At 36.9% G+C, this 10,389-nt stretch overlaps 1 non-coding gene across 1 annotated transcript; it reads left to right on the top strand.

Annotated features, from left to right (window-relative positions):
* Window positions 1-4,236: 4,236 nt before the first annotated feature.
* On the top strand, window positions 4,237-4,343 carry LOC141699125 (small nucleolar RNA R71). Its single transcript, XR_012565610.1, has one exon. It is a non-coding gene; the product is annotated as a small nucleolar RNA R71 (small nucleolar RNA).
* Window positions 4,344-10,389: the final 6,046 nt, after the last annotated feature.

The raw sequence follows: 10,389 nt of genomic DNA, 5'->3' as shown, positions 1-10,389 counted from the left end.
AAGCCGAAACTCGTCGAGTTTATTCAATTGAAGGATTTTTTTTCTTTCTAGCTGCATCCATATCAAGGTTCAACTTCTTCAAAGCCCAATACGCTTTATGCTCTAACTCCACAGGCAAATGATATCCCTTACCATAAACCAACTGAAACGGCGACATGCCAAGCAGAGTCTTGTATGCTGTTCTATACGCCCAAACAGCTTCATCCAGCTTCGAAGACCAATCCTTCCTCGATGGACACATAACTTTCTCTAAAATACGCTTGATCTCTCTGTTAGATACCTCGGCTTGACCATTAGTCTGAGGATGGTAGCCTGTAGCAATGCGATAATTCACATTATATCTTTTCATCATAGCAGTGAACTTGCGATTGCAGAAATGTGATCCCTCGCCACTGATTATGAGTCTTGGAGTCCCAAATCTTGTGAATATCTGCCTGTGAAGAAAATTAAGCACTACCTTCACATCATTTATCGGGAAAGCCTTGACTTCAACCCATTTCGAAACATAATCAACCGCCAACAAGATATACTGATTATTGCAAGATGAGACAAATGGCCCCATGAAGTCAATTCCCCAGACATCGAACACTTCAACCTCGAGAAGCACATTAAGAGGCATCTCATCCCTCTTGGACATATTACCAACACGATGGCATCGATCACACTTCAAAATAAACTGATGCGCATCCTTAAACAATGTAGGCCATAAAAATCATGCTTGAAGGATACTAGTTGCTGTCTTTTCTCCACCATAGTGGCCTCCATAAATAGTCGAATGACAATCTCACAAGATCCCACCGTTTTGCTGTACGGAATACATCTCTTGATGATTTGGTCAGCTCCTTGCCTAAACAAGAATGGCTCATCTCACATGTACCACTTCACCTCATGAAGAAACTTCTTCCTTTGAGTAGAAGACAAGTCTGGAGGCATAATATTGCTCACAAGGTAGTTCACAATATATACGAACCACAGTTCTTCCTCTTGCACCTCAAACAGCTGCTCATCGGAAAAAGACTCATTAATCAATGTCTTATCCTATGAAGTTGCACTTGGATCTTCTAACCGAGAGAGATGATCAGCGACTCGATTCTCATGACCTTTCTTGTCCTTGATCTCTAACTCAAATTCCTGAAGTAAAAGAACCCATCGAATCAGTCTAGGCTTCGAGTCCTTCTTCGAGAGAAGATAGCAAATCGCAGCATGATCAGTGAAAACTGTCACCTTCGTCCCAAGCAAATAAGATCGAAATTTCTCAAAACCATAGACAATAGCCAATAGCTCTTTCTCAGTAGTAGTATAGTTTAGTTGAGTACCATTGAGGGTCTTACTAGCATAGTAGACCACATGAAATATATTGTTCTTTCGCTGCCCAAGAACTGCTCCAACTACATAGTCACTTGATGAATCGCCAATAAAAACCCGCATGACCAAGAAAGCTGCGGACTCCCTTAACATAAATTGGAGGAAGAAGGTTTTCCAATACCTGAACCTTGGCTTTATCCACCTAGAGACCCTTACTGGAGACCTTGTGCCCAAGAATGATGCCCAATTACACCATAAAATGACATTTATCCCAGTTGAGAAACTGATTGGTCTCAACATACCTTTTAAGAACGGCGCCAAGATTTTACAAGCACTTGTTGAATGAATCACCAAACACAGAGAAATCCTCCACAAATACCTCCACATTCTAACCAAACATATCGGAGAAGATGTCCATCATGCATCTCTGAAATGTGGCAGGTGCTCCACACAAACCAAAAGAAACTCTTCTGAAGGCAAAAGTACCAAATGGACAAGTGAAAGTAGTCTTTTCCTGATCTTCTGGAGCAATGCAAATCTGATTATAACCTGAATAGCCATCCAGAAGACAATAGTATTCATGCCCAACCAACCTGTTAAACATCTGATCAATAAAAGGAAGAGGGGAGTGTTCCTTCCTCGTGGCCTTGTTCAGCTTCCTCTAGTCCATGTAGACTCTCCAACCTGTGACTTTTCGATTAGAAATGCGCTCATTCTTTTCATTGGCTACCACTGTGATGCCGCCTTTCTTCGACACACACTGAACTAGACTTACCCAAGAACTGTCAAAAATGGGATAGATGATTCCTGCATCTAGCCACTTGAGAATTTACTTCTTCACAACTTCTTTCATGATCGGATTAAGCCTCTCAACAGTAGGCTTGCTACCTTCCTCTAGAATAATTTTATGCATACAATAAGAAGGGTTGATTCCCTTGATATCTACTATAGTCCATCTAATTGCCGACTTGAACTCTTTAGGAATTCTTAAAAGCTTTTCCTCATCACTACCTGAAAGGTCATATGCAATAATAACAGGCAAAGTAGACGCAGCCCCTAAAAAAGCATACCTTAAGTGTTCATGCAATGGTTTAAGCTCAAGTGTAGGAGCTTCCTCAATAGATGGCTTCAGGCACTTTGGAGATTTGTTCAGATCCTCTAATCTAAGAGATTTAAAAGGCATATCCTACCTTCGCTTCCAAGGAGAAGCATTTAAATATTGCAACTGCTCATCACCTTCGTAATCTTCACTATATGAATTCCCCAACAAGGCCTTTTTAAGGCATCAGACCTTAGCATTCGTTCAAGTTCTGAAGTAATCAGAGAATCGACCAATTCCAATTTTAAGTACTCCTCATTATCAGTAGGGAATTTCATGGCATTGAAAACATTGAACGTCACATCCTGATCCAGTACCCGCATAGTGAGTTCACCCTTCTGCACATCTATCAAGGTTCAGCCAGTAGCCAAGAATGGTCTTCCCAAGATGATGGGAATCTTCTTATCCTCCTCAAAATCAAGAATTATAAAATCAGTAGGAAAGATGAGTTTGTCCACCTTGACCAAGACATCCTCCACAATGTCTCATGGATATATAATAGAACGATCGGCCAACTACAAGGACATATAAGTAGGCTTTGGATCAGGTAAGTCCAACTTCTTGAAGATAGACAAAGGAATCAGATTGATGCTAGCTCCCAAATCATATAAATACTTGTTGAATGACAAATTTCCAATAGTACAAGAAATAGTGAAGCTTTTAGGATCTTTAAGCTTCAGAGGCAACTTCTGTTGCTGTACAACACTCTATTCCTCTGTGAGAGCTTCGGTCTTTAAGTCGTCGAGCTTCACTTTCCGAGAGAGAATACATTTCATAAACTTCACATAGCTAGGCATTTGTTCAAGAGCTTTAGCGAAAGGTATGTTTATATGAAGTTTCTTGAAAACTTCGAAGAACTTAGCAAATTTCTTATCCAGCTTTTGCTTCGGCAGCCTCTTAGGAAAAGGAGGTGGAGGATAGACCTGTTTTTCCCCTGTATTACCCTCAGGAGGAATAATGACAACAACTGTCTTCCTTGGTTCCACTTCTGCTTCCTTCTGCACTTCTTCTTCAGCCACAACTTCAGCTTCTGAAATTGGAGATTTTTCAGGATTTGCAACCTTCCCGGACCTCAATGTGATTACCTTAACCTGCTCTTTCGCTTCCCTTTTTCCTGGTACTTCAGTGTCACTAGGGAGTGTACCAGGTTGTCGATTCAGCAAGACATTGGCAATATGCCCAATTTGATTCTCCAAGGTCTTGATAGAAACCGCTTGGCTCTTACATATGAACCTCATCTCCTCCAATTCAGATTTTTCATTAGATTGAGGTAGCTGCTGAAGTTGGAGTTATTTCCTTATTGCATATTGCGACTGTTGAAAACCAGGAGGGTTGTATTGGTTTGCTGCATATGGCTGATAAGGCTGTTGCACCGCATTCTGAGTGTTGCTCCATCTGAAGTTAAGATGATTGTAGTTGTTGGGATGATAAGTGGTTGGAGCTAGTTGCTACGATCTCTGAAAGTTGCTCACGAACTGAGCTGATTCACTAGAAATAGCACACTACTCCGTCTCATACGCACCAGCACAAAGCTCACAAACACTAGTGATATGATTAAGTCCAAAATTAGCCAAAGAATCCACTTTCATCTTCAAATCCTGAAGCTGAGCAGCTATAGCAGTAGCTGTGTCCGCTTCCATAATTCTGCTACTTTTCCTTGAGGCATTCTCTGAGTTGGGTTCTGGTATTCATTAGCAGCCATCAGTTCAATCAATTCACAAGCTTCATCATAGCTTTTATCCCATAAGGCTCCTCCCGATGCTACATCAAGCATGGGTCTAGAAGTAGCACCCAGCCCATTATAAAAGTAGTTAATGATCATCCAGTCAGGCATCCCATGATGAGGACACTTTCTAAGCATCTCTTTGTAGCGATCCCAAGCTTCACACAAAGATTCTCCCATTTGCTGCGTAAATTGAGTAATAGCATTTCTGATTGCAGCTGTCTTCGCCATAGGGAAGAATTTAGTGAGAAACTTTTGAGCAAGATCCTCCCAAGTGGTAATAGAGACTTATGGTAGAGAATGTAACCAACACTTATCCTTATCCCTCAGAGAGAATGGGAAAAGCCTCAGCTTAATAGCATCTTCAGTAACTCCATTGAACTTGAACGTGTCGCAGATCTCGATGAAATCCCTGATGTGCAAGTTGGGATCTTCTATAGGAGAACCCCCAAACTGAACTGAATCTTGTATCATCTGAATCGTGCTCGACTTGATTTCAAAGGTGTTAGCCATGATGGCTGTCCTGATAATGCTAGGCTGACTATCATTGATCTTCGGCTTAGAATAGTCCATCAAAGCCTTAGGATTTGCTGCTTAATCTCCCATTATGACTAGAGCTTCTTCAACAAAAACTTCTTCAACCTTCTCTTCAATAAGAAATTCTTCAACTACTTCCTCCGCTTTATCCAGTGTTCTCTTGCGAGACTGAGTACGCGTATGCATACACGCTCGCTAGAGTACCTGAATCACGACAAGGAAACAAGTAAGTACCAATATCCGAGTCAATGAACTTTAACGACCACTGATGACAAACACATAAACTAAAAATTAACACCGAGACCCCGGCAGCGGCGCCAAAAACTTGTCAGGACGAAAGCACGTGCTAATATTCACGCAAGTATACGCGATCGCAAGTAATATAAAATTATTTCTAGTTCGCACCCATATAGACTGATTTAGGTTAATTTTAATCAATGCACTCATGCAACAATGGTATGGTTATTATTCAGTGCTAAGACGAATAACAAATTGAGATTGTTTATAACTAAAATTTTTAACTGACATGCAATTAACTAAGAGATTAAAAAGTTGAATTACTTATATGACACAAACATGGGATTCGAACTTCATTACTATTTCATTCAATAACCTCTTTGTTCTTAACCTTAGCATGCAATGGTGATGATACTAATCAGATAACATAAAACTAGTAAACGCCAACTTTTATTGTACGAATACCCTATTACCAGACACCCACAAAAGAGATAGAAGCTGAATATACACCAATTATTGTGGCGCCCTCCAAACCCGGGTCAGAAGTTTGGGGTCCACACACACACACCTTATTAATAACCTTCTTATGCCAATGATAAAAATAATTATAATATACAGTGACCCTACTTACCAACTACCATGGACCGCAATAGGTTAAAGTATGCACACAAGCCAAACACACCTACTTATATTACAAACGTTCAAATCCCAACTATTCCAAATTCAGAACTGAGTATTAAACATTATTACAAACTTTTACAAACTTAAATTATTCCAAACGAAGCCTACTAGCTTAGCTCGATCAACCTAAACCCCTAGCTCTCGCGCTGGACTGGGGATCCTCGGTACCAAACGGTTCCTTTTTAACTGGAAAGAACATAAACAACATCGCACAAATGAGCTAACTAGCTCAGATAGTCACAATGACAAAACTGAGAATAATGATCATAATGTATATATGGTTATGATATCAAGTGAACAATGGATTATGATTTAGAATTGGATATTATATTTTTATTTTAAAAACCAAGGTTAGGCTGCTGATCAGTCACACACTAACCCTGCGCAAAGCACACAACACTACTCTAACAACTGGATCCAAGGCACACATTGCCCTAACTTGACCATTATATGGTCTGACCATGAATCTGGTCCATAATTTTATAAAAACAATCCAATTCTACCATACGGAATAAGCAGTAATAAACCATGAACAGGATCATTAACAACAGTGGACGTTCAATAATGAAAATGGTTCCAATCTGTATAAGGATCAATATGGCATTTCCAAAGCTTGGATGTTAGGTAGTAAAAGAATTGGATAACAAAGGAATCAACATTTCAGGGTTCCACAGATTCGGTCTTTCAAAGCATAAGATACAATGGTTTGAATGTGTAAGCAATTTGGTTCAGTGTTTAATATTTAGTTTGTATGTATTTGTGGAGTAGTATCGTAAATTTGAGGTTCGTATTTGGGTATACAACAATCAATGGTCTAGAAAGAATCAGGTTTACGGCTCAAGATCAATAAGGGGGTGTTTGGTTCAATAAATCTGGGTATGAAGTATGGGGTTGGAATGGAGAAAACCCATACCAGGTGTTTGGTTAAAAAATTTTTGTTTTAAAACCCATTCCTGAAACCCATGAGGTATGGGGTTTAGAAACCCATGTGAATAGGTGGGTATGAGCTAAATCAAACTCTTGGGTATCATTTTTATTATTTTCTCTAGTCTTTCTTTTTAACTAAAGTATAATTATTTTTTAGCTCTAGTTTTAATATTGATGAATAAAAAATGTGAATGTATATTTAATTTTCTTAAATACTACGTAAAAATATTTATAAACTCATATTTTAATAAGAAAAATTATCAAAAATACTAGCTTTTTTTATTTATTTCTTTTTGCAATTTTACTATCCTCTAATTTTTTTGGCAAAAATATAGAATCAACCAAAATCAAGCAGACATACAATTAGTTGAATCAAGTTTTTTTTGTTGCATTTGAGGTTACATGGAGTGACATAAATTCGTCGAAAATTGCATCTAATTGAATCAATTTGCATTAAAAAGTATTTTCGTAAAAAATTTGGAAAATAGCATTTTTTTAAAATAAAAAAGTATTTTTGCAATTTTTTAAAAAAATTATAGTATATTTGTAAAAATATCTTTAGCCTTAGGTATTTTTCAAAAAAAATTATATTTTTAGCCTTACTAATTATGATTGTCAAGTGATCGTGTATAATTTTAGATTTTAATAATAAAATAATGAATTAACAAAAAATAATAATTAAATGTCTTTTGATTGTTGATTCCAATTAGTTTATCAAAGAGATATATTCTTATCTTATTTTGAACCAAACAGGTGATATCCAGTATCAAGTTCCAAACCCATACCAGCTTAACCCGATTCCTGATTTCAACCCGATACCACCCAACGAACCAAACGATCCCTAACTGGAATCAAGGTTAAGGGTTCAGTGCTTCAAAGCACTCGCAATGTAAAACCACAATATCAATCAATACAATATCTCGAGAAAGTTCAGAACACTTGCCTAGTACTAGCTTACTACACTGCACTCGCTTCCAATCACAACCGTCTTATTCCTCAACTACCTGTTTCCCTTTCCTACATCTTGCCTCTTCTGCTCACATATCATAAGCATGTATCAATATTTAACTCATATGATTCTATTCAACACATACTTCTATTTACCCTTCGTTTTACCCAAATTCGATTAATGGATTGAAAGTTACGCAATAAACAAGTAAATATCGAATATACAGACCGACAGTCAATCAACAAGTCATATATAACTTATAGCACATCACATAATCAATAATATATCATTTATAAATAAGTATCGGGTTATAAGCAAGCTTTCTGGTATTTAAAATGATTTTTAAAATATTTTTCGGAATTAAAACGGGTCGTTGGATCAATTTCGAAGCAGTAAATAGGGTTCGGTTGGCCAATTGTGGCTTCAAAACAATTTCATAATAATGATCGAGCCTTAAAATCAATTTAAAATAGTATTTTAAAGCTCGAAACTATTTTTCGGAATTTTTAAATCAATTTTAAATAATTAAATCCAATTAAATATTTAATTAAATCAATTAATAATTAATTAAATCAATTAATCAATTAATTTCTGAATTAATTGACCAATTAATCAATTAAAAATTAACTGAAATTAATTAACTAACTAATTCAGATTTATTTTTGAATTAAAAATAATTTTTAGAATTAAAATAATAATTTTTTTGAATTTTCAGAAATTAAAATCAAATTTTTATAATAAAAATAAATAGGAAATATGATTTTTGAATAATTTTAAAACAGGAATCCTATTTTTGAAAACTCTGGAAAGTTTAGGCACTGAACTTCATCGTTTTCAAAAGATGAGGTACTAAACTGTAATTTTGACAGGGGTCGCCGGAAAATTTGGGGATGGCCGGAGAATGCGTTCCCGGCATCCTCACCCCACCACAAGCTCCAGATAACATCTACAGACAACCAGGAATCGATTCATGCAATCAAAACATATCAATAACCCAAGACTTGGCCGGAAATTGGCCAAGAACATCGTCGGTTTCCGGCGAAACATCGAAAACTTAAAAAGACAACTCCCTACGATTCAAGCATCCTCTATTAACGAGCTTGTTATTCCCTTAACAATATAGCAAGAATTACAGAAGGGGGGTTGAATGGAATTCTTGAACCTTTTTCTCGAAATAAAAATGTTCAACTCGAATATAGATATAATGTTTTGATTAGCACAATGCGGAATAGAAACTTAATTGAATCAAAACATAAGTAATTAAAAACAAGAGTCTTTAATAACTTTCTGGTGGATTTAAACAATTCCACCAGAGATATATATAATATATCGAGAGGACTCTGTGTGCAGGAATGCTCACAGCTGTTTACAAATGGAACTACTGAGAATACAGAAAATGCTAATGATTCTGCTTACAAAGATTTCTCTATTTTTGTGTTTCTCAGCTATCTCAGTTATTTTTCTATTTGCTACACTCTTGGTTTAAGATAATACCAAGATTACAAAGTCAAAAAGATTGAACAAATAAAAAAACTATCAGTCTTAAGCTTTGCTGCTTTTCGTCCTCTATTACCCAGTTAATGGGCTTCCACAGTGTGTTTGTATACATCTCGACGGCTGTGTGTCAGCTTTCACTGTTCAACTGCTGTTTGAATTCTTCATATGATCATCCGTCGACTTTCAGAACATCCGTTGATGGTTTAATTGATCATCCGTCGACTGCTATATTAAACACCCATTGATAGTCATTTGATCATCCGTCGATGGCTTTGTTAATCATCCGTCGGTAGCTATTTTGGCATTTGACTCTATTTCACTTATGCAGAATTACAAGACATCATTTATGTACAATTAATCAACCTATTCTGCATATCTAGTTAAAGTCAACATGACTTATATGCTACTACAGATTCTATACAAAGGTGCATACATAACTGTGCTACAAACTTATTATTACATAAGCTACTCACTCGATGGATAATAAGTTAATCATCTGTCGGGACTATAATGAGTTATCCGTCGGGACTATAATTCTTATCCGTCAAGTGCTACATAATTTCACTAAGTAAAATGTACTTAGATGTTTTGTTTATGAAATCATCAAGTACACAACATATGCACAACAATCTCCCCCAATTTATGTCTACTGGAATTGTAGCCATAAATTAAGAGATACTTGATGATAATAAAACATCCTGAACATACATCTTTAAAGATAAGTAGATAAAACTAAAAGTGCTTCAATTAAACAAAATGTACAAGGTTTGGCTCACAGTCAATTCAAGATGCTCCTCTAGCCTGAGCAGATTTTTCTAGTTCCTTGAAGGTCTGGATCTTCTTCCAAGCTTTCTGTTATTTTCCTCAATTTGATTCTGGAGCTGCCTCTGGAATTCCAGTTCATCAGATTCTGAGAGATCTAGCTTTTCTTGCATTTCCAAGAGAGTCTCATTGCTAGAGATACTCAGTTGGTCTTCTAATCTGAAGAATCTTCTCACACCCTTGTCATCCATGAACTCCATCATCCAGTAGGGCCTTAGATGCACTCTTCTCCCTGTGTATGGGATGATTAGAGTCTTAGGGAGTGCATCTTTAGCTCTAACACTCCTCAGCTCTTCAATCTTCTTCAATACTAGTCTTCTTGCAGTTACATTGAACCCAAAGTTTTTCTTGAAGGATGAATAGACTTTAATCAGCACAACTTGGCTTTCTTGAAGAATCCTGTGAAGTGGCCACTGAATCTCCCTTCCTCCTTTGTACTTGAACACCAACCTTTCAGGTAGGTTTCTGTATGCATCAATTGCCCTTACTTCATCCAGTTCATCCAGATAAAGATTTAGATCTGAAAATTCTTTGATGTTACACAAGTACAAGTAGTCTCCCCTGTTGACCTTGGGTTGAGCTTTAACTACTGACTTGGATTTGAGAGGTGAC

The sequence above is a fragment of the Apium graveolens genome, chromosome 11, assembly GCF_009905375.1.
Source record: "Apium graveolens cultivar Ventura chromosome 11, ASM990537v1, whole genome shotgun sequence".
In the NCBI taxonomy this organism is placed as follows: Eukaryota; Viridiplantae; Streptophyta; class Magnoliopsida; order Apiales; family Apiaceae; genus Apium; species Apium graveolens.
The sequence above is the reverse complement of the archived record's forward strand: the minus strand, read 5'-3'. Positions and strand labels throughout refer to the sequence as shown.